Source organism: Dermacentor andersoni, chromosome 8, assembly GCF_023375885.2.
Source record: "Dermacentor andersoni chromosome 8, qqDerAnde1_hic_scaffold, whole genome shotgun sequence".
NCBI classification, from domain to species: Eukaryota; Metazoa; Arthropoda; class Arachnida; order Ixodida; family Ixodidae; genus Dermacentor; species Dermacentor andersoni.
The window spans coordinates 134,999,709-135,027,286 of record NC_092821.1 but is presented as its reverse complement, the minus strand read 5'-3'; the positions used below and the strand labels follow the sequence as shown (position 1 = coordinate 135,027,286).

Sequence of the window (27,578 nt, the reverse complement as noted above, 5' to 3'; positions counted from 1 at the left end):
TACACACAATCCAAAAGTGCTGTGTTTACAGGAAACACACTTGAAATCAAAATACACAAACTTTCTTCGACAATATGTTACTTTTCGGAAAGATCGCGATGATGCTGTCGCATCATCGGGCGGTGTTGCAATTATAATTCAAAAAAGCGTAGCCTGTCAACGTTTACAGCTACGAACGGCCCTTGAGGCAGTGGCGGTTCGAGCTGTTCTCCTTAATAAACTCGTCACCATTTGCTCGCTTTACGTACCCCCACACTACAAATTAAACAAACATGAATTTCAGTCATTTATAGACGAACTCCCAGAACCTTATGTTGTTCCTGGCGATTTCAATGCGCACAGCTCCCTGTGGGGTGACTCTCGTACAGACGCGCGAGGTCGTCTTGTTGAACAGTTCCTTTTTTCTTCTGGAGCGTGCTTTCTCAATAAGAAAGAACCTACATATTACTCTTTTGCAAACAGAACCTTTTCTTCAATAGATCTGAGCATAATTTCCCCGTCTATACTGCCCGAACTCGAATGGAAAGTTACGAATAATCCCTACGGAAGCGAATACTTCCCCATACTATTTAGAACACTTAAAGAAAATTAATATCCACCACAGGCTTCTAGGTGGAAGATTGACACAGCAGACTGGGAGGAATTCCGAAACTTAACTAGTATATCATGGGATGACATGTCTTCTTTAGAAATCGACGCTGCTGTGGAGTACTTCACAGCCTTCATAATAGATGCCGCATGTAAATGCATACGTGAAGTAAATGGCTCGGCATGCAAACGGCATGTCCCGTGGTGGAATGATGAATGCAGAATCGCACGTAGAAATCAGAACAAAGCGTGGGGGTTGCTACGCGCTTCGCCCACTGCAGAAAATCTTGTCAAGTTTAAGAAAGTAAAGTCCCAAGGCAGGAGAACCCGCCGACAGGCTAGAAGAGAAAGTTCAAAAACTTACACAATGACACGCAACTTACACTACTCACACTTTTCAACACCATCTGGAATGCAGGGTACCTTCCAACCGCGTGGAAGGAAGCCATTGTGGTCCCTGTTTTGAAACAAGGCAAAGTTATCCAATGTATGGACTCCCGAAATATAGTGGGTCTGTGATTACAATAAACATTGGATCTCGGTTGTCTGGGCTAGGGCGGCCAGGACGCTTTTGCGTTTTTTTTACTCCTTTGAGCTAGCCGTCGACATACTGTTTACGATTGCGAAGCTCTGCAAAAAAATAATTTATGGGCAATTTATGGGTTTATGGGTTCCTCTGTGCGTCATCATGCTTGCCATTTGTAGTTTAAGCGTTTCGAGTTCATTTTTCATCCTGTGCAAGCTTGCCACATGTTGTCTGTTTTCGGCAACGATTTTCCAGTATTCAACGTTTTGTGTGATAGCTGTGGTTGTGGACCACGTGACCGCTGCCCAGCTTACCTGTGCTTTTGTCAAAACCGAGGCCACCTTTGGTGCTTATGTGGGTCATTGTTGCATCTGAGTTGCTTCTCCTCCCTGGACGCGCCCTCGTGCTCGAGAGCGGGATCTGCTCGGGGTAGGTGATGCTGATTTGGACCGAGCATTCACTCGGTGCGGAGTTGAAGATTTCGTCCTTCCATGTCGACCGCGTAGGTCGCTCCTATGGCCATTTGTGTAGTCCGATTCCTCACCCCCTGATGCTGAACAGCTTGGTTTTTTCTTCACATCAGTGTGATTGTCAGCGCTCTTTGTGACTTGAGGTTTTTTCGGTTGCTTGAGCGTCGTTGGCAGCTGTGGTCCCCGCTGACGTGGGCTACTTCACACGAGGTACACTTTGGCTCTCACGGGTGTCCGTCCACTGTGTTTCTGAGTCTCCAAATTCGCCACACTCGCAGGTCTGTCTGTGGACAGGCGTCTGTCCAATGCCGTTTTCCACGGCATGTTTCGTACACCCTTACCGTAGCACAGTAAGGATGACATACCAGTTCGCCTCCGTTGTAGTACACCACCCGCGGTAGCCAATGGCCGCATAAAGTAAGGGTGGCGCCCTTTGTTTCTCCAATCATTCTTGCTTAGATAATTTTGACGTCTTGAGTCCGTATACGTATGTTTGCTATGATGGTCTCCGGTGGAGTCCGGAGTCGAAGTCCGTGTACAACTCCTCGGATAGCTACCTATCCGGTAGAAGCCTATAAGTTAACGTCATGCCAGCATCCGTTGATAGCTAGCGAGTGTACTCGGCGTGCCTGCTCCCCGACCTTCTGGCTCGATGTGTAAAGTATGGCGATATTGGAGCCCGGCTTTATACGGAGCAAAAATAGCTCGCCCAGTACTTGGTTGTCGCCGGTCGTGATGATTGCTTCGGCGAGGGCCGGCGTGCTTATAGTTTTCAAAGGCAGTCCCTGGTGGGGTCGGATAACTATCTTGAAGTTGTACTTAGGAATAGGAGGAATCTTGGTATCCTTCTTTGTCGTTTGCTTAGTTTCGCCGCGTTAGTGCTGGCCATTGGGTTTGTTTTTCTCTTAAGCTCTCGCGCCTGCTGCTTATTTTACCGTACTCTCAGGACTGTCTGCCAGTCGTCATCCGTCCGCTTCTGTCTTCTGTTTTGTCTTCTTTGAATCCCGTCTTCTGTTCTGTCGAGATTTGTTAGATCCATGTTCTTTGCTGGTGCGGTTTCAGCTCACATTGTCATCGTCGTCTGAAGTTTGCTAAGCGTTCCCGCAGCCACGCCCAGGGATAGCGCTTGCTGCTTTTCGCGTTCCTCACGTGTTGGAGCAACACTGGCTGCTGTGCCGAGCTGGCGTCTGGGTCCAGGTTTGCAGGAAAGCAGGGCTCCTCGAGCATCACCAACGGCCACGAGTGTAGCCCGCTCGTATTCCTTGAGTCCTCGTGAGTCGACTGGTATCTCGGTACCATGGGTGGAAACAATAGTCCACAAAAAAAAAAACAGATCGAAACGTAGAGCGCGATGCAAGAAGTACTGCGCTGCTCGGCGCCCCTTTGCGGCTCTTGTGCAACGCTACTTCGGATCCTACAAGATAACCCGACGTTTTGGCGCACTGGACTAGGGCATTGTACCAGACTGCTCTTCGGGCTTGGCGCCACGTGCCACTTTAAGTCGTCCACGTAGAACTTCTCAAGCCTCTGTACGCCCACTGACGAACCACTGGACTTCACTTCTTTGTTGCTTTTGTTGTAGGTTTTTCCTTACTACAGGTAGTTTTGTTTTTCGGTGCCGTGCTTGCAGCTTCAGGACGATGCTATTTATGACAGGGGCACTGACGCGTGTACTTTTTACCTTCCTCCGGTCACCGCTTTTCACCGGCTAAAAAATGATAAGCGTTATGGCTTGGCGCAACACACGCTGGCATGTATATGACATTTCTCGAATGTTATCGATGGTTCTATCCGTTGTCTGGCGTCACCAAAACGTCTGTACTGTGAGTGCATGCATGACACAACTTGTGTACTACTTTCTGGAAGGCACGCAGGCACCAAAAGTTGCGCTGGAACCTTCGTCGACTCATGTATAAAAGCCGACCCGCTTGACCCTTTGATCAGATTTCGACAATCGCCGACTGTGATCTCCGCTATGGTTTTGCTTCGTATTCACTTGCTTTTGTGCGCTCAAGTTAACCCGTAGTCAGGTTTCGTGCTTCGCAGTATTGCTACTGTGTTACTGAACGTCACTGCAACGTCACAATAGTCATTTAAAAATCTCTCTGCTAACATACCCAGAAGGAAATATACACCACATGCAAACGCCTAGATACAACACCGCGCAATAAAATTTATGAAACCATGAAGTTCTGTAAAATGTACACAATGTTGACCTGCAGCTACGCTCTATGCATAGAGCAATAGCTCTAATAAAACTAAAGTAACCAGGCGCTGTTTCCCTTACACTAGGCCCAGCCGACCAAAAGCAACCAGCTACATTGTCTTGCTTTACACCTTCCAACCTTGAACACCATGTGACAGTTCTACTGACGTTGAAAATTAAACTCTGTGTAGCACTTTTATTAACCATGGGACCCTCTTTTAAGAACGTGTTACCGAGTTTAACTCAACCAAAAATTGAAAGTACCAAGGACTGAGCGTAGATTCCACAGACTCAAATCAGTTCTTTTTAATAGGATGGATGGATGGATGGATGGATGAAAAACTTTATTAGGGTCCTTTAGGGCGCGCCCTAGCGCGCAGCGGGCCGTTCCCACGTCAGGACAGAGAGACCGAGCCTCTCTGCCGCGTCGCAGGCCCGTTGCACAGACCATAACTGTTCTTCGATGGTGTGGGCTGTGTAGGACAGCATCCCAGCGTGAAGAAGTGTTTCATTGCCGCGTAACGCGGGACATCGCCAGAGCATGTGAGGTAAGTTCGCTAAATCATTGCATAGTGCACATGCATTTGTGGTCTGAATTTCGGGGTACATTTTGTGAAGAAGTAGGGGGTTTGGGTAGGCCCCCGTCTGTAGAAGCTAATTTTTACATAAAATTTAGACTACACAAGTGAGGCACTTGCATGCAGCCAAATATATTATTTTTATTCTGAGAAAAAACGCGTTTGCTATGCCGTCTTGTACACAATATTTCAGGCAACAGAGATGTTTTCATCACATCCCTTCTGAATGAACACAGATGTCAAGAAATTGTGTTCCGCTGCTTATGAGGAGGAAAACATACAATGCCGTCGAATAAAAAGAAAGGTTTTGCAGAATTTTCAATTCCTGTATGCCGCACCAGAGATTTGTCTCTGACATTTTGGTTGTTGCTTTCGCAAGATTTGCGAAAACATCCCCACGAAAATACTTTTGTCTTTAAAGGTGTGACTAACTCTTTCGTTGGGGATGAAACTCTGTGCGGAATACCGCACTCTTGCTGCACAATTTGTGCAGGAAATAATAGGCGTTTGATACCGTCAAACAGCACATAATCTTGTTTCGCATGCCAACTGGGACAACCTATTCGAGAAACGGTTCCTTCCTTGCAGCTGCAGCATAGAGCATCGACGCCAAGAAGATTTGAAAATATATGTAGCACTATTGGTGCGCAATTTCGTTGCAAATGCGAAAGCTGCTATCATAATTTACAATATTCCGCGTGTTACTATTTTGCATAGTGCTTGAAATCGTAGAATATTTGTGGGTGCAGCGTAACCCTGCAAGGCCAACAAATCTTTACCGAAAATGCCACACAATTTTTGCATAAGCTTGGCTGGGAAGCCTGAAACCTCTTCATCGCAATTGTTTGTTCGGATAAACGTGCTGAAGCTCGCGCCTTAGGGATCTGGTAACAGAAGTTTACCGCAGTCATGGTTTTGATGTTTCAAAACTCATTAAGAAGAGTAGTGTTTCAAATTTACCACAGTGAAATGAAAAATTTTGGTGCAACCACTGATTATAGTGCATCTGCAACATGATGTATTGCTACACTAATTTCGCTATAGATGGAGTTCTATTTCTGTTATCCTTTCCCTAAACACGTTGAAGCTAGAGGTGAATCATATACACAAAAATGCAGTGCACTCGTTTCTAAAGTAAAAGGAATAATTGTCGAAGTGCGATTCAGCAACATGTTTCGTCATTGAATGAATAACCATATTATAAAAGAGGAATGCAAGACCAGCAGTGTAGAACACATAAAACGCAGTGAAAATGAGCACATGTGCCTTCATAAAAACGAAATTGAAGCGTCAAAAAATCTGAAAATCTGAGGATATTGTTGCGTGTGGAAAGACACAGACACAAGAGGCTATTTACACGCTATTTACACTGGAGCCAGGCATGCCAGGCCGACACTCGCTCGCGCCAAGCGCACTGACCAACTTCATCGTCGTTCGCGGCGGCTCGTTTCTTCAGCATCGCTCGATGATATCGTAATACCCCCCCCCCCCCCCCCCCCGGCGGCAAAAGCACCGTCATGGTGCTGTTAAATATCCAAAGCGCGTGGAGAGTTGTAGGGCTTGAGTCGGGCGACGTGGACAATGTCACTGGTTGTTACAGCGGAGCATGTAGATGGCATGGCTAGAACGATTTCATAGGTGACATCAATCACTGCGGAGCACGCGATATGGTCCTGTGTAACAAAAGAGTTTTTCACATAGGCCAACTTTACGCGAAGATGACCAAAGCAACACGAGGCTGCCGGGCACAAAATGGAGATCACGGTGACGGAGGTCGTAGCGTTGCTTCTGCTTGTGTTCAGACACTTGTAGACGAGTGCGCGCAAGTTGGCGAGCGTGGTCAGCATGGGCGATTGCATCACAGGCATGATCGCTAGTTGAAGCTGTGACGGACGGAAGCACAGTGTCCAGTGGTAGCATTGGTTCGCGGCCATACAAGAGGTAAAACGGGGAAAAGCCAGCAGTTTCGAGACGGGAAGAGGTGTATGCAAAGGTAATGTAAGATAGAGCCAGGTCCCAGTCATGGTGGTCGTCGGAAACGTATTAGGATAGCATGTCTGTAAGGGTTCGGTTCAAGCGCTCGGTGAGGCCGTTCGTTTGGGGATGATAGGAGGTGGCAAATTTATGCCGTATTGAGCAGGCACGCATGATGTCGTCGATAACTTTGGCCAAAAACGTATGGCCATGGTCTGTTAGCAATTGACGCGGAGCACCATGCATCAAAATAATATCATCTAGGAGGAAGTCCGCAACATCAGTTGCGCAACTGGTCGGAAGAGCATGGGTTACGGCGTAGCGGGTCGCGTAGTCCACCGCGACTGCAACCCTCTTGTTCCCTGATGTAGATTCAGGAAATGGGCCGAGAAGGTCTAAGCCGACACGATGAAAGAGCTCAGCAGGAATGTCAAGCGGCTGCAGGTAACCAGCGGGGAGCTGGGAGGGCTTCTTGCGTCGTTGGCAAACTTCACAAGCGGCGACGTAACGTCGTAAGGAACGGGCAAGACCCGGCCAGAAAAAACGGCGACGTACACGGTCATAGGTTCGAGATACGGCGAGATGTCCTGCCGTTGGTGCGTCGTGGAGCTCTTCTATAACGGTGGAGCGGAGGTGTTTAGGTATTACAAGGAGGAACTCAGAGCCGTCCGGATGAAGGTTACGACGGTACAGAGCACCGTCGCGGAGAACGAAGAGGCGTAGAGTAGCATCGGCCGGAGAGTGCTCAAAACGGTCGATGAGTTCTCTGATGTAGGCGTCACGGCGTTGCTCGTCGGCGAAATGTCTTGACCGGAAGGTTGCCTAGCTATAGCTGCAACACGTGGTATATGTTGCATTTCTCTAGAGGAACGTACTGCAGCAACTAGAAAAATGCGCTCACTAGTATTGAGACAACGAAACACTTCCTCAGAGCATGCGCGATTAACACCAAAGTGATTGAAACTTATCCATGACTGATGCAGACAATTTGTTCTTGCTGACAATATTCCTTTATCATAGGGTAAATCCTACTATCAGCCTGTTTTTTGTGCTAGTACTGCCACAGTCTGATAAACATATCTGCCCATGGAGCTGTAGGTTCAGGCTGGCTACCTCAATACCGTTTTTTCTGTTTCGTGTCCTGGTAATCTTTAATCGATGCACACTCATGTCTTGGCTATGTAACTGGGTCCACACTCCAATGCCAGTCCATATACAATGCCATAGGTAGCACAAAACAAAACATATGGTCAAGAGTGTCTAATTTCATGCTTGGCGCCGGCTTAGCCATGCTACGACTCCGCGATGCGGACCATTCCATGCCAAGTGCACCCACTATTCAAGTTAGAAGAAAAAAACCTTGTTTACAATTGTCTTCAGCCTCGACTACTAGGCTTGTACATCATTGTAGGAACTGAACCTTTCATGCCCTTGCCCCGCAGGGGCGTCTGCGTCAGCAGGCGTTTGGTGTGTTGCGACACCACGTACCCGAGCACACGAGGGTTGGACCCTCCCGCGTGTAGCCGTGCGCGGCTTAGCCGTGTCTGGGGAAAAGGGGATCCTGGGGGTTGAGCCGATGCTGGGTGTTTGGACCTTTAAGGCCCCCCGGCGGAGGCAACACACCTCTTCGGCCTCGGCTTCACATAGACGGCACCCCCGGACTGACCCACCCGGGGGAAATCGGCAGTCGCCTTTTCCTGTCCTTCTCTCCATCTTCGTCTTTCTCTCTCACCTTTTTTATCTTTCCTGTCTTCTCTTCACTTCTTATTACTTCCTTATTTCCTGGCGGCAAGGGTTAACCTGGTGTAGTTTATCCAACCTTGGGTCTATTATATTAGGTTATAGCGGCTATGTACAGCTGGCGTCTGCGTTTCCTTCGGGTCTTGTAGCGTCCCCTTGTTGGGCTCGATGGTGGGTGGCTGGCATGGCTGCCGAAATCAAATAAACATGTATGGATTTATCATCCTTCCCCCGTCTGTCTGATCGGCCTCTTAACAAAAGAGGACGCACCGAAGAAAAGCTGCTATTTTCTTGTCAACCTAAGCAAACGTTCGCACGATTTCACGTTATTCATAGTGAAAATCCTGAAAAGACAGTTAGAATGATATCGCCGTTCACGGTTGCGAAATGTCTCACTGACTCAATTGGCCCAGGCTACAAAGTCACAAAAATGGCTAGCGGTGATCTCCTGCTTGAGGTCCGTGACAAACAACAGCATGACAAGCTCCCAAATCTGGTCTCCTTCGGTAATGTAAACGTAACAGTGACTCCACATCGATCCATGAATACAAGCAAAGGAGTAATTTCCGACGACGACCTGTTGTATCTCAGCGAGGAAGAACTTCTAGAAGGTTGGAAGGAACAGAACGTCACCACAGTAAAGAGAATCATAATCAAACGGGAAAACAAAGAAATTCCAACTAAACATCTGATCGTTACCTTTGCGTCCAGTGTGCTGCCAGAAACATTAGAAACAGGGTATACTAAAGTTCGAGTCCGACCATACATCCCGAACCCTCGGAGATGTTTCAAGTGCCAGAGGTATGGCCACGGCTCACAAAGTTGCCGGGGTCGACAAACCTGCGCAAAGTGCGGTGTCCAGGATCACCTTTCAGATAATTGTAATGGCGCACTCCACTGTCCCAACTGTGGCGGCGGACATGCAGCTTTCTCTAGGGCTTGCCCTACATGGCAGAAAGAAAAAGAAATAATTAGCCTCAAAGTAAAAGAGAACATTTCCTTCCAGGAAGCGCGAAAGCGCATTTCCTTTCTTCATACCGCAGGGTATGCTGCTGCGGCGCGTAAGGGGGCAACGCCGCAACAGACTCCGGCTTCGGCCCGGACCACAAAGAATGTGGCCGTGGCAGAGCCACCAGCCCCCCAGGCGACAGCAGCCGGCTCTGCTGCGCCATCTCTGAAGGAGGGTCCATCGACCTCTGGGTTGGTGGCCTCCAAGGCCCTGCTTTTCGAGGCAAGGCCTAAGGTGAAAACACCCCGCTTGTGTGAGCGGAAGTCCAGCGGCTCCCAAGAGTCGATGGACACAACCCCGAGCCAGAAGGCGCATCCAGCGCCTCGGGAGCGGCGCGAGTCTCGCGACCGCTCCAAAAAAGACAAAACCCGTACCATAATCACGGGGCCTGAAACGGCTCCGTGAGTCATTTCTCAAACTTGACTCCTCTTGACACACAGCACATAAACACAAACAATATGGATACACAAATATTACACTGGAACGTGAGAGGTCTGATCCACAACCTCGATGATGTCAAAGAACTCTTACACAAATACAATCCAAAGGTGCTGTGTGTTCAGGAGACACATCTTAAATCTACACAAACAAACTTTCTTAGGCAATACGCTATTTTCCGGAAGGACCGAGATGATGGTGTTGCATCGTCCGGCGGGGTAGCAATAATAGTAGGCAGAGGCGTTGCCTGTCGGCAACTGCAACTCCGAACTCCTCTTGAGGCAGTTGCTATCCAAGCAGTGCTATTCAATAAACTAGTTACTATCGCGTCCGTATACATCCCCCCCAAGTTATCAACTCTCTAGCACAATATTTCAAACCTTTATTGATGAGCTGCATCGCCCTTACATAGTCGTCGGTGATCTAAACGCGCATAGCCCACTGTGGGGCGACTCTCGCTGTGATGCGAGAGGACGGCTTGTAGAAAACATTCTATTCTCTTCAAGTTCCTGCTTGCTGAACAAGAAAAAGCCAACATTTTACAGCTCTACACACAAAACATTTTCTTCGATAGATCTAAGCATAGCGTCTAGTACAATTGTGCCATATCTGGAGTGGGATGTCATTAATAACCCTTATGGAAGTGATCACTTCCCCGTCGTTCTAAACCTTAAAAAACAAAGTGAGTGTCATGCACATCTTCCTCGATGGAAAGTTGACTCAGCCGACTGGACAAAGTTTCGCGAACTAACACAGCTGCCATGGAATGATATCTCTGATCTTAGCTTAGACGACGCAGTAGCATACATAACCGCGTTCATTATTGAGGCTGCATCAGTATGCATTCCCCAAACAAATGGGTCGCCATCGAAGCGACGTATTCCATGGTGGAATGAGGAGTGTAGGGAAGCCAGGAAAAAGCAAAACAAGGCCTGGAACCTCCTTCGTAACTCCCCAACCACAGAGAATCTGATTAATTTCAAGGCGATCAAGTCGCAAGGTAGAAGAACGCGCCGCCGCGCTAAACGCGAAAGTTGGAAAAACTACATAAGCAGCATCAATTCATACACAGACGAACGAAAAGCCTGGAACAGGGTGAATAAAATAAAAGGCCGCGAAACTCATCCCTTACCTTTATTAAATACACAAGGAGACACTCTTGAGGATCAGGCAGATTGTCTAGGATCACATTTTGAGCACATTTCCAGTACATCTCATTACACAGATACATTTCTAAAATACCAGCGACTAGCAGAAGAGCTGCATTTGGGTCGGAAAAGCACATCTAACGAAGCATACAACCGTCCATTTGGAATGGCTGAGTTCCAGGCCTCACTGAACTGTTGCAACAAGTCTGCTCCAGGAAGTGACAGAATAATGTATGAGATGATTAGACACTTACACCCTGAAACCCAAAAAACACTACTGTCACTCTTCAATTCCATGTTCTCTGCCGGCTACATTCCTTCTGCCTGGAAAGAAGCTATCGTAATCCCCATTCTCAAACAGGGCAAGGACCCCTCCTCACCCAACAGTTATAGGCCCATAGCTCTGACAAGTTGCCTATGCAAATTATTTGAGAAAATGATTAACCGTCGCCTCATCCATTTTCTTGAAAGCAACAAGATACTCGATCCCTTTCAATGCGGTTTTAGGGAGGGTAGATCCACAACAGATCACCTTGTCCGCATCGAGACAAATATCCGAGATGCCTTTGTCCACAAGCAGTTTTTTCTATCAGTATTTTTAGATATGGAAAAGGCATACGACACAACCTGGCGCTATGGAATCCTCCGTGACCTGTCTGAAATGGGAGTTCGAGGCAACTTGCTGAACGTGATTCAGAGTTACCTCTCCAATCGCACGTTCCGTGTTAGAGTTGGTAACGCTCTGTCTCGTCCATTTACGCAAGAGGCTGGTGTTCCACAGGGTGGTGTGCTGAGCTGCACTCTTTTCATTGTCAAAATGAACTCGATCCAGACTGCCATACCACGTAGCATGTTTTATTCTGTATATGTGGATGACATCCAGATAGGTTTCAAATCATGTAACCTAAGTATCTGCGAGCGGCAAGTACAGCTTTGCATAAATAAATTATCTAAGTGGGCGGACCAAAATGGTTTCAAACTAAACCCACAAAAAAGTACATGTGTCCTATTTTCTAACAAGAGAGGCATAATGGCGGACCCCGCAATAGATCTAAACGGAGAACGGCTATCTGTGAGCCATGAACACAAATTTCTAGGAATCATTTTAGACAGTAAGCTTAATTTTGTACCCCACCTCAAGTATCTGAAATCAAAGTGCCTCAAGACTATGAATCTTCTGAAACTCTTATCACGTACATCTTGGGGAAGCGACAGACGGTGCCTTCTAAAACTTTACAACAGTCTAATATTAACACGGCTTGACTACGGATCAATAGTCTATAATTCTGCTGCACCAAGCGCTTTGGAAATGCTAGATCCTATTCACCACCTAGGTATCCGCCTTGCTACAGGCGCCTTTAGGACTAGCCCTGTGCAAAGCCTCTACGTCGAGTCAAACGAATGGTCATTACACTACCAAAGGACATATTTAACTTTCTCCTACGCCTTGAAAGCTAGATCAGATGTTAAACATCCTTGTCATTCCACTATATGCGACTGGTCCACTGCTACGCTGTTTCGTAACCGCCCGGCCACTAGGCCTCCTCTGTCCCTTCGGTTGGAAGCACTCTCAGAAAATACAGGGATCCCTCTTTTACACAATGTCCTAATGACTCCTACACGGCTTCCACCGCCATGGGAGTGGCAGACTATAAGATGTGACATCTCTTTCTTAGAAATATCCAAACAAGCACCTGAGGCTCACATACAATCTCATTTTCTTGAACTTAAAGAGAAGTATTCCTGTGACGAATATTACACAGATGCTTCGAAGTCTCCAGCTGGTGTTGCTTACGCAGCTCTCGGACCCTCATTTTCAACATCAGGGCCACTAAACCCACACACCAGTATCTTTACGGCAGAAGCGTACGGTATACTTTCGGCTGTTAAACACATAAGGCGCAGAAATGTCGCTAAGGCTGTTGTCTTTACAGACTCGTTAAGTGTCGTGAGAGCGCTAATTAGCTTACGAAAACATAAGAATCCCGTTCTGAATGAGCTGTATAGCTTGCTGTGCTCTGCATATATGTGCAACCAAGTGATTATACTATGCTGGGTACCCGGCCATAAAGGTATAAAAGGGAACGTAGCTGCTGACGAAAACGCTACGTCAGTGAGTTTTAGCGACACAGATGGAAATATCCCCATTCCTGCCATAGACCTAAAGCCCTTCCTGCGCCGTAAATTAAGAAATCACTGGCAAGCAGAGTGGGATACAGAAACTTTGAATAAATTACACATTATAAAACCAAAGCTGCGGAATTGGATAAGTGAGAAAACAGCACGGTACAAAGAAGTACTTCTTTGCCGATTAAGAATAGGACACACTTACAGTACTCACTCCTACCTATTGACTGGCGGGGATCCTCCTACTTGTAGTAGGTGCGGCGATGGCCTCACAGTCATCCATGCTCTTATCCAGTGCCCTGCAATAGAAACGGAGAGGAAAAAGTATTTCCCTTCTGCATATCGCGAAAATATACCTCTCCATCCTGCATTTTTTCTTAGTGACGAACCATTTTTCAAACTGCAAACAGTCTTAGATTTTTTAGAAGAAACCGACATCCTGAAAATCATTTGGCCAGGCAATTTTTAGCACGTGACTAACAGCCCTGCATTCAAGGGCTCTCTTAAAACTCTGGACTCAGTGTTGTTTTATTGCACAGTGTTTTAACGACAGCCCATTGCCATAGCCCACATCACTGCCCAGTCACCGTCATTATTTTAGCAACTACGCCACTTATTGCTACAGATTTTAGGCCCTTTTACAGCCATATCACATCTACCATGATGAGTTCATTGTGCATGTCATCCACAATACATCGTCAACATTACCACCTGTCATGGCGCTCTTTGGCCAAACCTGGCCCTTGCGCCATAAAACACCACACATCATCATCATTTCATGCCCTTGGGTAACTTTTCGATGCTGCTATTAGACATCAATTCTCAAAGCGCGTATGTAGTGTTTGTTTCAGGCGGCGTCCCATTTTCAGCAGCCTCGCAACTCTCGAGTCTCTTGAAGCTTATTTTTTTTCCTTTGACTTCCGCTTGTTTTTCTTGTCATCGCCGCCTTTCTTGCCGTCATTCGTGTTCTTGTGTGCCTTTCGGGGCGTGGTGGTGGCGGTTTGCCTGGGCCGCAGCAGGCGCATATAGACGCATGGCGGACAATCAAATTCTTGTGGCGCACATGAAGGTCCTTCGTCTTATACGCTGAGCCTTTCAAGCAGGACATCGAAAAGTCATCCACATTGAATGACTCATTGTCTATAGCGCGCTTTTATGCACCAAAGAAGGGCAATGGGCTTCGTAAATTATAAAATTTAGAGATGTTCTGGTGCATTCCCTGGACCATTCATTCAAAACGCATTTGCACTGGTGTAACATGTGATGATATTCCACGTAAATGTGCGATTTTACCAACCCGAAAATGTCGCAGCCAGTCAGCATGCTAATCGCGTCCTCTCGGAACTGCACTGCCGGAGTGCTTGTATGAACATAAACATTACCGAGGCTTGTGATCTACTTAGAGCATTAGGTCATAGCACAGATTTCCAGAATCTCGAGAGAATTATAATTTTCTTATTGCCATTGTGCTCGCTTCGGATTATCACTATCCTGTGGTGACATGTAATTGTGACAAGGTCTCGTGTTCGCCCAAAGGTAAATAGCTATGGGCGTTCATTGCTCCGCTCAGGACATTTAGGTGCTCGAACCACGTCCTGCCGAACGAAAGTGCCTTTACTAGTTGTGTCTATAGGCGACCGCAGCAGCATTGTCCGCGTTGGTGCGCCAGCCCACGCATGCCTGATGGTAACAATTACTGGCCACAGTGTGGTTCCACTTGAACCCTTGGTGCGCTGACAGCAGAAGCACGTTGCCCTTAAAGGTTGACTGGCTCGTCACGAGTGCAGACGTCTCACAGGGCCGTCAAATGCTCGCGAGCATATTGAGTGTATGGCAAACACCTCAGTGTCCTCAAAAAGCACTGGCACATTTACTTTTCAAGCAGAGAAACAAGTGTCTTCGTTTGTGTACACTGCTTCGCATTTTTAGGGAAGTGTGGACCGCAAAGTATACCTCGACCATGCTAGCCTACTAGTTGCACCGTAAGTAGGACTCATTGAAATGTGATTGCACGGAACAGTGCCAGTGGCTCGGATTTATGTTGCTGAGGCTGCTGTCTCGTAGAGTAGTCCGACTGGCGTAGGCGGCTTTTCTCACGGACCTTAGCCTGAATTTCATAGCATGTCATGAGGCCATTTCTCAATGAGCCTTGCCTGCAGAAGCCAGTGCCGTTTTAGCACGGTGTTATGAAGAAGCCTCCTTCCGACGCTAACCTTACAGCACCTGATACCTGGATGGCACGGCTTTTATGAGCCCGCCTCGTAGAATTTTTTTTCTGGGGAAACACGAACGCCCTTCGATGAGTTTCTGCCGAAGGGTATTTCGTCAAAGACATTCCACCGCTTGTCAATCTCGTATCCACAGCGAACAGGTGCCACCGAAAGTAGCTAGTCCAATGGCCGTCAGCGCGTATATTGCCACTACGTAAGCAGTCAGGCAGCACGCTGTTGTCTACGCCGTAAATTCCCTCGGCAAGATAGGTTTTTTAATTGCTGTTTTAACTTGCATGCCCATGTACGTCAACAGATATTTAAATATGTATACCTTGACTAGCAATTCATTACCGTGCCTGGTTGCCAGGCAGTCGCTCGACAAGCCTTCGGACTCACTCCGCTTCCCAGAAAAGTTTGCGATGTGCTGGTTGGAAAGAGCAAATCGCGAGGATGACGCCGTTTGTGAAAGTTCAGTGTAAGCACAACGAGCCACTTGTATATGATATGATGCGGAGTGAGCAGAGACTGCAAGGCCTGAGGGGCGTGGTTCACTGTGGAGGCGCACACTATTCTTGGTTAAGCAGACCCTTTCCTCATCATCCAAAGCTATGGTCAGGACAGTCTCCAGGATTGCAGGCGTGAGCGTGTCTAGTATTGCATGGTCCCACAGGATGAGCTCCGCGTGCTTCAGTAAAGTTGTCTTGAGGTGCTGGTGCAGCACTTGTGTCGATTTTGTCTCGTCTAATTGCAGGGCATTGATCGTAGAGATGGCCCAGGTGATGGCCCTTCGGTCGGAACCCCACTTGGGGTGGCGGAACTCCATTGAATGAAGTCATGGGCGAGACGGCAGGATACGTTTCGGCAGAGCTTGAAATCTAGCTAAGCAACGGTGGTAGTTAGACTCTGTCGAGAGCGTCTGAATCGTTGACCATCTGGCAATAACTAAGGCCCCCTTCCCTTGTGACAACTGTTGGGCTGGGAGAAATTTGTTTTTGTTTTTAATTTTGAGCACTGTAGGTCTCTTTTACTGTGGTGCCTCGACACGGTCTCAGGAGCGCTAACTTGAGATACGTCCATGACTCGCTATGTATACAATGTTGGTGCTAAACTGGCAAAAAAACGACACCGCATTCTGCTGGGCTAGTCGAAGATTATATTGGCGGTGACGGAAGATACATGTCGTGGCTGTTATTGATCACGCAGGCTTCTTTGCGATGTTACGAAAGTGCCGACTGCTCATGTACATGGCAAGATGCACATTGCGGTTCGCCTTCGCCAGGATTCTTTCTGTATCGGGGAGACTGCTAGTGCAAGAGATTCTCTTGTTGGTGGCCAGTTTCTTGGAGAAGAGCGTCAATCGCACATAGGTTTTTTTCCACGTGTTGCCTTATATTTGCATCGACAGGAGCGCTGGCGCCATTCGTGTAGTGTCCTGAGGGAGCATCTTCTAGTGGATGCCAGTGGGGAGTGGTACGCATAAAGCGGCTTTGTGGTCACCGAAGCCTTGTATAAAAGCTAATGTCCAGATGAAGAACTCCTTACCTCGTACACCAGGAATTGAGAGAGAAAGAACTTCATAAAGGAAAAATAGCTTCAAGGAGGCCGGTGGATCGGTCCTTGGAACCCCAGCTCACATTTCCATGCGCCAGGACTGGTCGAGAAGAGAGACTAGGTCTGATTACTCAATTGAGTCTCCAGTTTAATCCGGGAGAAGATGACTACCCAAGGCTCCATAAAAGAATTTCGTTCTTTGGCGTGAATTTCAATTTTGGCGCCGTGATTGGCATACCCATTTCCCATAAGGCAAGCATGGTCTCCCGCCACATCAAGAGGATTGATAGGCATATCTGGTTCGCCAGAGGGCATGCCCCTACCCTATATGTGGATATGTGTTTGGATTTTTCTTTACAGCTGAGCCTCCTCCACTGTTGATTGCGGGTTTGGCACGTTGAGTTTTTGGCGTGAAAGACGTTGATGTTTTAAAACATCGCAATCTAGCTAGCTTGTTGCTTTCGTTCAGGGTGTCTTTCCTGTCTCGCATTGAAGCCTAACGAGCAAGATCATCTGCCCTTGTGTTGCCAGTGACACCAGAATCCTCTGGACACCATGCAGACACCTTTTTGAGTTTTTCTCGCATATCTCATGGCATGTCTCCTATTTCGCTGCTGCAGTATTGTGGATTGATCGGGTATCGTAGCTCTTCAAGACCGTAATACCCACCTGTGATATACTCCGCCGTTGTCATTGTTGGGCCAATATCGTAGCTTTGTGTTCTTCAAAGTTGTACACCCGGAGAGCCTCTAGTCTCTCCATGGATGTCTCCACCGGAAAACTCATGGCGGTGTTATACGCTGTGCGGGCTAGAATGTGTGGCTGCTCTGCCTCTTCACAATTAAGCTCTTGATACGGGAGGCTGTAGGTAATTCTACTTCCTGTAAAAGATTGAACTAGTCTTATTTTGTATTATTCGCTTAGCCATCTCCCATTCCGCGTAATTATTCCTGTCATTCAGGTGATTTGTTTTACCAGAGTGTTTAGAGTTTATAGGATTTGGTCTGCTCTTCTGTGGTGTTCTATGCGGAACCCAAAAATGCTAACTTTTTGGGATTCTTGAAGTGTTAAATCTCCAAGCTTAAGTTCAGCGCTTTGACATTTATAGCAATATCTTCCTTTTACCGTAATCCATTATAACTTTTCATGTGCACATTTCATTCCATTCTCAGGATCGAAAATGTGCGCTATGTTTATGGCTTCTAGAAGAATTTGTTCTTTTGTCCTGAATGAGCATTTTCTTGCCCAAAGAGTAATGTTATCGGCATAAAATTTAAAATGCGGATTTGGAAATTTTTTCCAGCCTATAGGCTAAGTTATTTATCCCTAAGTACAACAATAGGGCTGACATGTTGGCACCTCGCGGTGTGCCCACTTTTGGTTTATTGATGGAGTCCCGTCAGGTTTTAAAGTCAGGTGTGATGGTGCGTGAGGAGAGGAGTGACATTTACGTGGCACGCAGCATAATTATAGCTGTTGTGGTTATCGAGGGCTCTGATGGGTGGATGCTTGGAAGGTATGTCTCTGCCCCACGAAGCGATGACGCAGCAGAAGCTTGGGCAGGTTGCGCATACAGTTCTAGTGACAGTGTGTCACCAGACTACATGCTGCACTGCTGTCATGCGCAGTTTGCCTGCATCCTGGGTCATATTGAACGCAGGACGAATTGATCTTTTCGCAAAAATTTGCAGGGCGTCGCAAATGTAGAATGCTTACAAGCTTTATAATTGAGAGTTATTCATGAGCTTTCCAGTAGATTCTTGAATGCGCCTTCATCTTGGTATTTCGTTACGTATACTCATGCATCATATCTGTTCTTTCCATACCCATGAAGTAAGGGTAACTTAAAATGCAAGTTTGGGATGTTTGCGCTCCACTAACGCTTATGCGCACAACTTCTTTCACCTACGCTGATGTACACGAAGAAGGAATCGATCAACTTGCATTGTCTTTTGTGTAGAAGCCACACTGATCTGTTAAAGCTACAAGGTGCTTCCTCGTCTTTTTCAACAGTGCCTGAATATGGCAGTGGTATCTTTCTGGGGTGCGTCTGAAACCGAAAGTGGGGCCGAGTTTATATTTGGTTGTCCTAGAAGAATGTTTGTGGCAGACACGCAAGAACAGTATATCGTTTGTTGGTGCATTATGAACTCTACAGTAAAAAAACCTATTTCGCTACTACTGAAAATAGTTATAAAAGCACTACATAGGTATATATTGAAGGGTTTCGGGAAATTAAAGTGCCACACCATGTTCGGGAGGTAATGCAGAACATGATATATTGTCCTTGGGAGGCAAAGCTGAAGCGTGTGTTTTAATTACTGCCATATATTACAAGTCTTCCGAAGAAACGCTGTCTCTGGAAATTTGACAGTGATTTCACCTATAGTAGAAGTCTGTTATGAATATTCTCAGGAGTAGATATTGTTGTTCGGTTTTCAAGGTCAGCGATGGGCCCCTGATACACAAATAGCCATTCGAGTGTGTCGTAGCTGACTTCAGCAATGATAAACTTTTCTGCAAAAGAAATCACAATAGCTAAACGTACGACAGAATGGAGCGCAAAGGACACCTTTAGCGAAAAGTTGAATGTTTTTTTACCACAGCAAACAATGACTCAAGTGTTCAAAATAGAATGCGATCGTTATACATTATATCTGTTTTTTTTTCCCACACCCATGGAATAAAGGTAATTTATAATGGCAAATTTAGCACTTTTGCGCAACACTTACGCCGACAACTTCTTTTCACCTATGCTAAAGTACACGAAGAAGAAATCGATCGACTTTTATTGTCTTTCGTAGCAGTGCAGCAGCCACGCTGATCTTCTGGTAAACCTACAAGGCGCATCCTCGTCTTTTTCAACAGTGCCTGAATATGGCAGCGGCATTCAGTGTGTATATATTTGGATTTCAAGAACATCATAAAAATTTAATTTCCAATTTTACGATTTTTCTGCAACTGGGATCATTAAAGTGGATTACTGTACAGGTTCACGAGTCAAGCAGATTGTTATAACATCCACCACATAGTTCTTATAATAGCTGAACAGCGAACCTCTTTTATATTTTGGACAGTCTGTTCTTGCGAAAATAGTGCATTGGCGAAGTTGCACCGCGAACAAATGCGAGCCTAAACATACACTATACGAACACGATCAAAATATTTTCAAAGCTGTTGTAAATCGTTGATCATGCGAAGTCAAAATTTTGGTAAATTAGATCTTTGTATACTATAGTTACCAGTTTCGTTCGCTCTGAGAAATAAATATGAAGAATTCCATGTCATCAACAAATTTATGGCAATTCTACAAACAGAGAACTCTGAAGGCTTCTTAACTCCCTCGTCTTTTTTACCGTGTTCCTCCACTCGACCTCGTGTCATATCTGTCATGGCACCACGCCTAGTGATGCCAAGCGACAGCGCTTATATCCTCTTCAGTCTCTCGCTCTCTGTACAGCCAGACGCCACTGACCAGGACCGCGGGTAACGTATGTTATAACTAATCTGGCGAGAATGACAAGGCCGCCTTTGACTAAGGTTCTCCTATCAAAACTTTGTCCAGCCTTACTGAAGCACCTTATCCCTGTTTAAAAACGTATGACCTGTACGTTAAAAATAAAAAAGTACAATTGCGGTTCCTCTTCTTGTTGTAGTCCATCTGGAATACGCGCTATCCCTGACTCTTCTATAGCGTATGCCATATTTAGGGAATCTATTTAGTAACAGTTTCAATGTAGTGCTTGTTATCGTTCAAGTGCTTGAAATGTAGACGATTTATGGAGAAGGAAGTGTTTGTGGAGTAAGTCCTTTCGGTACACATAGATGTTGCACGAATCGTTATTGATGAAAACTGCAACAGAGCAAGAATGAAAATAAATATCTGGTGATAAAATGCTCGGCAACAGTCGTACAGTCAATGCTAGGGCACTTGAAATTAGTGCTGCAGGCAGCAGGGCTGCACATGCACATACAAACAAATGAATAAAACAAGCTGCTAAACATTGCTCTGCTTATGTTGGCGTGGCCTTCAGCATCGCTTTCCCCTAGAGAAATGTTGATCAAACCACGATGCGCAAATAGTGCCACTGGTGCCAAAAAAGCGCTAAAAGAATGGCGAATCGTGAAATGCGGTAATTGATGCTTGAGGCAAGTGCCGCCATAAGTGTGACTCAATTTGCAAATATAAGGCAAATAATTCTTGATCGAGAGCTGTTATCCCTTAAGCTGAGTGGCATTCATGCACGCGTTCTTTAGCCTGTTGGCGTAGCGTACATAAATTCGCCTTTCTCTATTTAGTCCAAATTGGTAAGTTGGACTTGAAGCGGCTGAGGACATCAGGAGTGAACATCTCGGAGAAACTTTTCTTTAAAATTATACAGTAACCCATTAGTCAAGCAAACTTACGAAGTGGTGATACGGAATAACCCTATAATATAGGGAATAACACAGTCTACTACTCCCCGCAGGGGCGTCTGCGTCAGCAGGTGTTTGGTGTGTTGCGACACCACGTACCCGAGCACACGAGGGTTGGACCCTCCCGCGTGTAGCCGTGCGCGGCTTAGCCGTGTCCGGGGAAAAGGGGATCCTGGGGGTTGAGCCAATGCCGGGTGTTTGGACCTTTAAGGCCCCCCGGCGGAGGCAACACACCTCTTCGGCCTCGGCTTCACATAGACGGCACCCCCGGACTGACCCACCCGGGGGAAATCGGCAGTCGCCTTTTCCTAACCTCCTCTCCAATCTTCGTCTTTCTCTCTCGCCTTTTTCATCTTTCCTGTCTTCTCTTCACTTCTGCTAACTTCCCAGTCTCCCGGCGGCAAGGGTTAACCTTGTGTAGCTAGCCAGCCTTGGTTATGCTGTATTTGGTTATAGCAGCGATGTACGGCTGGCGTTGGCAGGGTTTCTCTAGCAGGAACTCCTGTCACGTCCCCCTGTTGGGCTCCATGGTGGGTGGTCGGCATCGCGGCCGAAAACACTACTGTACTCATGGAAATCGCTTTTCCTAAACTCCCTGATCGCCCTCACAAACGAGGGCGCACCGAAGATCTCTTTCAGTTTTTCGGACGACAAGTCCAGAGCTTTCCTAGATATCATGTGATCCACTCAGAAAACCCAGACGAACTAGTGCGTAACATTTCACCGTTCCTTGTTTCTAAGCCTTTAACTGAAGTTTTTGGAACAGGATATAAGGCGTCGAGAATGACAAGTGGTGATCTTCTCTTGGAGCTCCACAATAAGAAGCAGTACGAGAAACTGCCGAAACTTGTCTCATTTGGGGAGACCCAAATTACAGTTACTCCGCACCGAACCATGAACACCACCCGCGGCGTTGTCTCGGACGATGACATGCTAGAGCTCACTGAAGCTGAACTCTTGGAGGGCTTCAGTGAACAGAATGTCATAAATGTTAAGCGAATTAAGATCAGGCGAGACGGTAAAGAGATAAATACGAAACACCTGATACTCACTTTCGGTTCAAGTGTCCTCCCCGAGTCCGTCGAGGCTGGTTATATCAAACTTCGTGTTCGGCCATACGTTCCCAATCCTCTCAGATGCTTTAAGTGCCAAAGGTTCGGCCACAGTTCACAGAACTGTCGAGGCCGCCTGACATGTGCCAAGTGCAGTGACAATGAACATTCTTCCGAAACATGCCAGAAAACTCCACATTGTGTCAACTGTGATGGCGAGCATCCTGCATATTCGCGCTCATGCCCGTCCTGGAAAAGAGAAAAGGAGATTGTTACAATCAAAGTCAAAGAAAACATATCTTTCACAGAGGCACGTAGGCGGGTGTCATACCTGCCTAAGAGCAGCTTTGCCGAAGTGGCGCGTAAGGGGGCAGCGTCACAACGGCCTCCGGCGGCTGTCCGACTCACAGGCAGTGAGTCGGCAGTTACGCCATCTGCCCCCGCGGCGGTTGCCGCTAGCGCTGCTCCGCCAACCCAGCAGACGGGGCCATCGACCCCGAAGGTGGGCGCAGCCGAAGCTGCCCCAACCTCCGAGACCCCTTCCAGCGCTCGCAACGGCCAGCGCAGCCAAATCCCTCAGGGAGCCCCATCGACCTCCGGGCTGGTGGGCGCAGGGGTCTTGCCTTCCGGGGCAGGACTCTCTCGGAAAACCTCTCGCTCGCAAGAGCGCTTGTCCGGCGTCTCACAGGAGGCAATGGACACCACACCTGTTCCGAAGGCGCACCAAACACCTAAGGAGCGTCGAGAATCGCTCGAACGCTTCAGAAAGAACAAAACACCTATTACAGGGCCTCGAAAGGGCTCTGTAATATAAGGCATCCCTTCCGTTTCCGTAAACACAGCACCTATATTTCTTTAAATATGGATACACAAATCATTCAATGGAATGTCAGAGGTCTTCTTAGGAATCTTGATGATGTGCAAGAACTCATCCATACACACAATCCAAAAGTGCTGTGTTTACAGGAAACACACTTGAAATCAAAATACACAAACTTTCTTCGACAATATGTTACTTTTCGGAAAGATCGCGATGATGCTGTCGCATCATCGGGCGGTGTTGCAATTATAATTCAAAAAAGCGTAGCCTGTCAACGTTTACAGCTACGAACGGCCCTTGAGGCAGTGGCGGTTCGAGCTGTTCTCCTTAATAAACTCGTCACCATTTGCTCGCTTTACGTACCCCCACACTACAAATTAAACAAACATGAATTTCAGTCATTTATAGACGAACTCCCAGAACCTTATGTTGTTCTTGGCGATTTCAATGCGCACAGCTCCCTGTGGGGTGACTCTCGTACAGACGCGCGAGGTCGTCTTGTTGAACAGTTCCTTTTTTCTTCTGGAGCGTGCTTTCTCAATAAGAAAGAACCTACATATTACTCTTTTGCAAACAGAACCTTTTCTTCAATAGATCTGAGCATAATTTCCCCGTCTATACTGCCCGAACTCGAATGGAAAGTTACGAATAATCCCTACGGAAGCGAATACTTCCCCATACTATTTAGAACACTTAAAGAAAATTAATATCCACCACAGGCTTCTAGGTGGAAGATTGACACAGCAGACTGGGAGGAATTCCGAAACTTAACTAGTATATCATGGGATGACATGTCTTCTTTAGAAATCGACGCTGCTGTGGAGTACTTCACAGCCTTCATAATAGATGCCGCATGTAAATGCATACGTGAAGTAAATGGCTCGGCATGCAAACGGCATGTCCCGTGGTGGAATGATGAATGCAGAATCGCACGTAGAAATCAGAACAAAGCGTGGGGGTTGCTACGCGCTTCGCCCACTGCAGAAAATCTTGTCAAGTTTAAGAAAGTAAAGTCCCAAGGCAGGAGAACCCGCCGACAGGCTAGAAGAGAAAGTTGGGAGAAGTTTTTATCGAGTATAAACTCTTATACAGATGAGGCCAAAGTATGGAACAAGGTAAACAGAATTATAGGGCGACAAACATATTCGCTTCCTTTGGTAAATACACAGGGCGATACACTGCAAGATCAGGCAGACTCACTTGGGGAGCACTTTGAGAGCGTATCAAGTTCAAATCATTATTCGCAATCCTTCCTGAAATATAAGCAAATAGAAGAATGTAAGCCATTGACAAGAAAATGTCGAGAGAATGAGCCTTACAACCGTCCATTTAGTATTGCCGAATTAAGAGCTGCCCTGAGCGCATGCAAGAGCTCCGCACCAGGATCTGATAGAGTCATGTATGAAATGCTCAAAAACTTACACAATGACACGCAACTTACACTACTCACACTTTTCAACACCATCTGGAATGCAGGGTACCTTCCAACCGCGTGGAAGGAAGCCATTGTGGTCCCTGTTTTGAAACAAGGCAAAGACCCTTCCTCAGTGGCAAGTTACCGCCCGATAGCCCTCACAAGTTGCATTTGTAAGGTGTTTGAAAAAATGATAAACCGGCGACTCATTCATTTCCTTGAACAGAGCAAAATGCTTGATCCTTATCAGTGCGGCTTCCGAGAAGGGCGCTCCACAACTGACCATCTTGTACGTGTAGAAGCAAATATTCGGGACGCATTTGTACACAAACAGTTTTTGTTATCCATATTCCTAGATATGGAGAAGGCGTATGATACGACGTGGCGTTACGGAATCTTAAGAGACTTGTCAGAAATGGGCATCCATGGTAATATGCTAAACCTCATAGAAAGCTATTTGTCCAGTCGTACATTCCGGGTAAAAGCCGGTAATGTACTTTCGCGTCCTTTTACGCAAGAAACGGGTGTACCCCAAGGAGGAGTGCTCAGCTGCACACTCTTCATCGTGAAGATGAACACGCTTCGCGCTTCATTACCACCGGCAATCTTTTATTCTGTCTACGTGGACGACATTCAAATAGCTTTCCAATCCTGTAACCTCGCAGTGTGCGAGAGACAGGTACAGCATGGCCTCAACAAAGTCTCAATGTGGGCAGACAAGAATGGATTTAAGATGAACCCTAACAAAAGCTCTTGTGTTCTTTTTACAAGAAAGAGAGACCTGGTTCCGGATCCTTCCTTAGAACTGTGTGGACAACGAATACCTATCAGCAAAGAGCACAAATTCCTAGGTATCATACTTGACTACAGACTTACTTTCGTCCCCCACATTAAACATCTTAAAGAAAAATGTCTAAAAACAATGAACATAATGAAACTTCTATCCCACACTACGTGGGGTAGTGACAGGAAGTGTTTATTGAAACTCTATAAAAGCCTCATTCGATCACGATTAGACTATGGTGCCGTGATTTATTACTCTGTCGCCCCGAGCGCACTAAAGATGCTGGACTAGGAATCCGGCTGGCCACTGGTGCTTTCAGAACGAGTCCCATACAAAGTTTATATGCAGAATCGAATGAGTGGTCACTTCATATCCAGAGAACATACATCAGCCAAACATATTTTTTGAAAGTCCACTCTAATCCTGAACATCCCTGTTTTAACACCATTAATGATATGACATATGCTACACTGTTTCGTAATCGTCCTTCCGTAAGACAGCCTTTCTCGCTGCGTGTGAGGGAGCTTAGTCATGAACTGCGTGTTCCACTCCTCGAACTTCGCCTAATGCATCCAGCCAAGCTGCTACCTCCTTGGGAGTGGCAGCTCATACAATGCGATATATCTTTCATGCAAGTTACGAAACACGCTTCAGACATTGAAATCCAAATGCATTTCCGGGAACTCCAGCACAAACACTCCTGCACGGAGTTCTACACAGACGCATCGAAGTCACACAACGGGGTGTCCTACGCAGCCGTCGGGCCATCCTTCTCGGAAACCGATGTACTGCATGCGGAAACTAGTATCTTTACGGCTGAGGCCTACGCACTATTGTCGGCTGTGAAGCATATCAGAAAATCAAAACTCCAGAAAGCAGTCATATATACGGATTCCCTTAGTGTTGTGAAGGCCCTGATGGCATTCTCTAACCACAAAAATCCGGTAATTAACGAACTCTATTCTGCTCTGTGTAAAGCGTATATAGGTAATCAGCATGTCATCATATGCTGGGTGCCAGGTCATAGGGGCATCGAAGGTAACGTTCTGGCGGACCAGATGGCCACGTCAGTTGCATCACATTCTGCTAATCACACCGCTGCAGTTCCTGTCACAGACCTGAAGCCCTTCTTACGGAGGAAACTACGGAACCAGTGGCAACGCCTATGGGACGCGGAAACAAATAATAAGCTCCACGTGATAAAGCCACAGTTAGGATTCTGGCCTTCCGTAACAAAATCACGCCGGACAGATGTCCTATTCTGTCGTCTAAGAATTGGACACACATTTGGCACACACAACTATTTACTCACCGGAAACGAGCCTCCAACCTGCGGTAGATGCGGGGAGAGGCTCACCGTCCTCCACGTCCTTCTGGAGTGTCGGAAAGCCGAATATGAAAGAAAGAAACATTTTCCCATAGCATACCAGCAGCAGATCCCCCTTCATGCAGTAATGTTACTCGGCCCAGAACCGCTATTTGACACCGTCGCAGTTCTAAGTTATCTGAAAGATGTTGTGTTTCGTGTTTTTAGCCCCACATGTTCGTAGCGTCTCCTCTCTTCAGAGGATGGCGCTATGATAATTATTTTGAATAGCACATGCCTCTAGGCCCTTGTGGTTCAAGGGCTCTGGCGAGGCAGCAGTGCTCCAAGTAATTTTACCATCTTATATATTTTATAATTTGCATCATCCTTCTACGATGGATATTAATGTTCATAGTACTCGTCATTAATCATCGCCATAATTTTATAGCACATGGATTTTACGCACTTTACAGCGACTATTTTTAGGCCACCTTACAGCTAAATCACATCTTCCATAATACATCGTCAACATTAACACTTGTCATGGCGCTCTTTGGCCAAACCTGGCCCTTGCGCCACTAAACACAACACATCATCATCATCATCAGTCTACTACTCTGCAAATTAAAAGCTTTTTATTTGGATGGTAAATAATAGATTGGATTACCGAATATTTGTCATTGTGGAAACAGAATCCTGTTCCTAACGGTATATCTCCACAATATGCATTAGTTACGTTGGGTGTTCCCCAACACTCAGTGCTGGGGCCACTATTGCTTTTGTTGTATATTAATGATATTTCAGTTGGTATACAGTCTTCATCCAGAACGTTTGCCGGCGATTGTGTTGTTTATAGAGTGGTAGATGCCACTTATGATACGCAAATCCGACAAGCTGATTTAAATAGCATAGCAGATGGGCGTGTGAATTGGTTCATGTCATTAACTATAGAAAAAAACTGTTCACGTCGCCTTCACGAGAAAACGTGCAAATCATTGATATATTTATACAATTATTAGTTTAGGCGTCAATATAAGCGATAAATTTAAATACCTAGGCCTTTTGTTTTACTTCCAACTTACGATAGAACAAGCGTGTTAACTTTATTGTAAATAGAGCAAAATCAGTTTTTTCTTGCGGCGAAATTTTTGCTACAGAGTCATTCCAAATACCCAGCTCTACTTCAGTCATGTATGGCCAATGCCACGACATACATCG

At 46.4% G+C, this 27,578-nt stretch overlaps 1 long non-coding RNA gene across 2 annotated transcripts; it reads right to left on the bottom strand.

Moving 5' to 3' along the window:
- Nucleotides 1-18,885: 18,885 nt before the first annotated feature.
- On the bottom strand, nt 18,886-22,740 carry LOC129383277 (uncharacterized). Of its 2 annotated transcripts, none has more exons than XR_008611150.1 (3): nt 22,368-22,740; nt 22,037-22,285; nt 18,886-19,085 (listed from the first exon to the last, which is right to left on the bottom strand). It is a non-coding gene; the product is annotated as an uncharacterized lncRNA (long non-coding RNA). The 2 variants fall into 2 exon arrangements; XR_008611151.1 differs by lacking the exon at nt 18,886-19,085 and adding an exon at nt 19,395-20,421.
- Between the last annotated feature and the right edge of the window lie 4,838 nt (nt 22,741-27,578).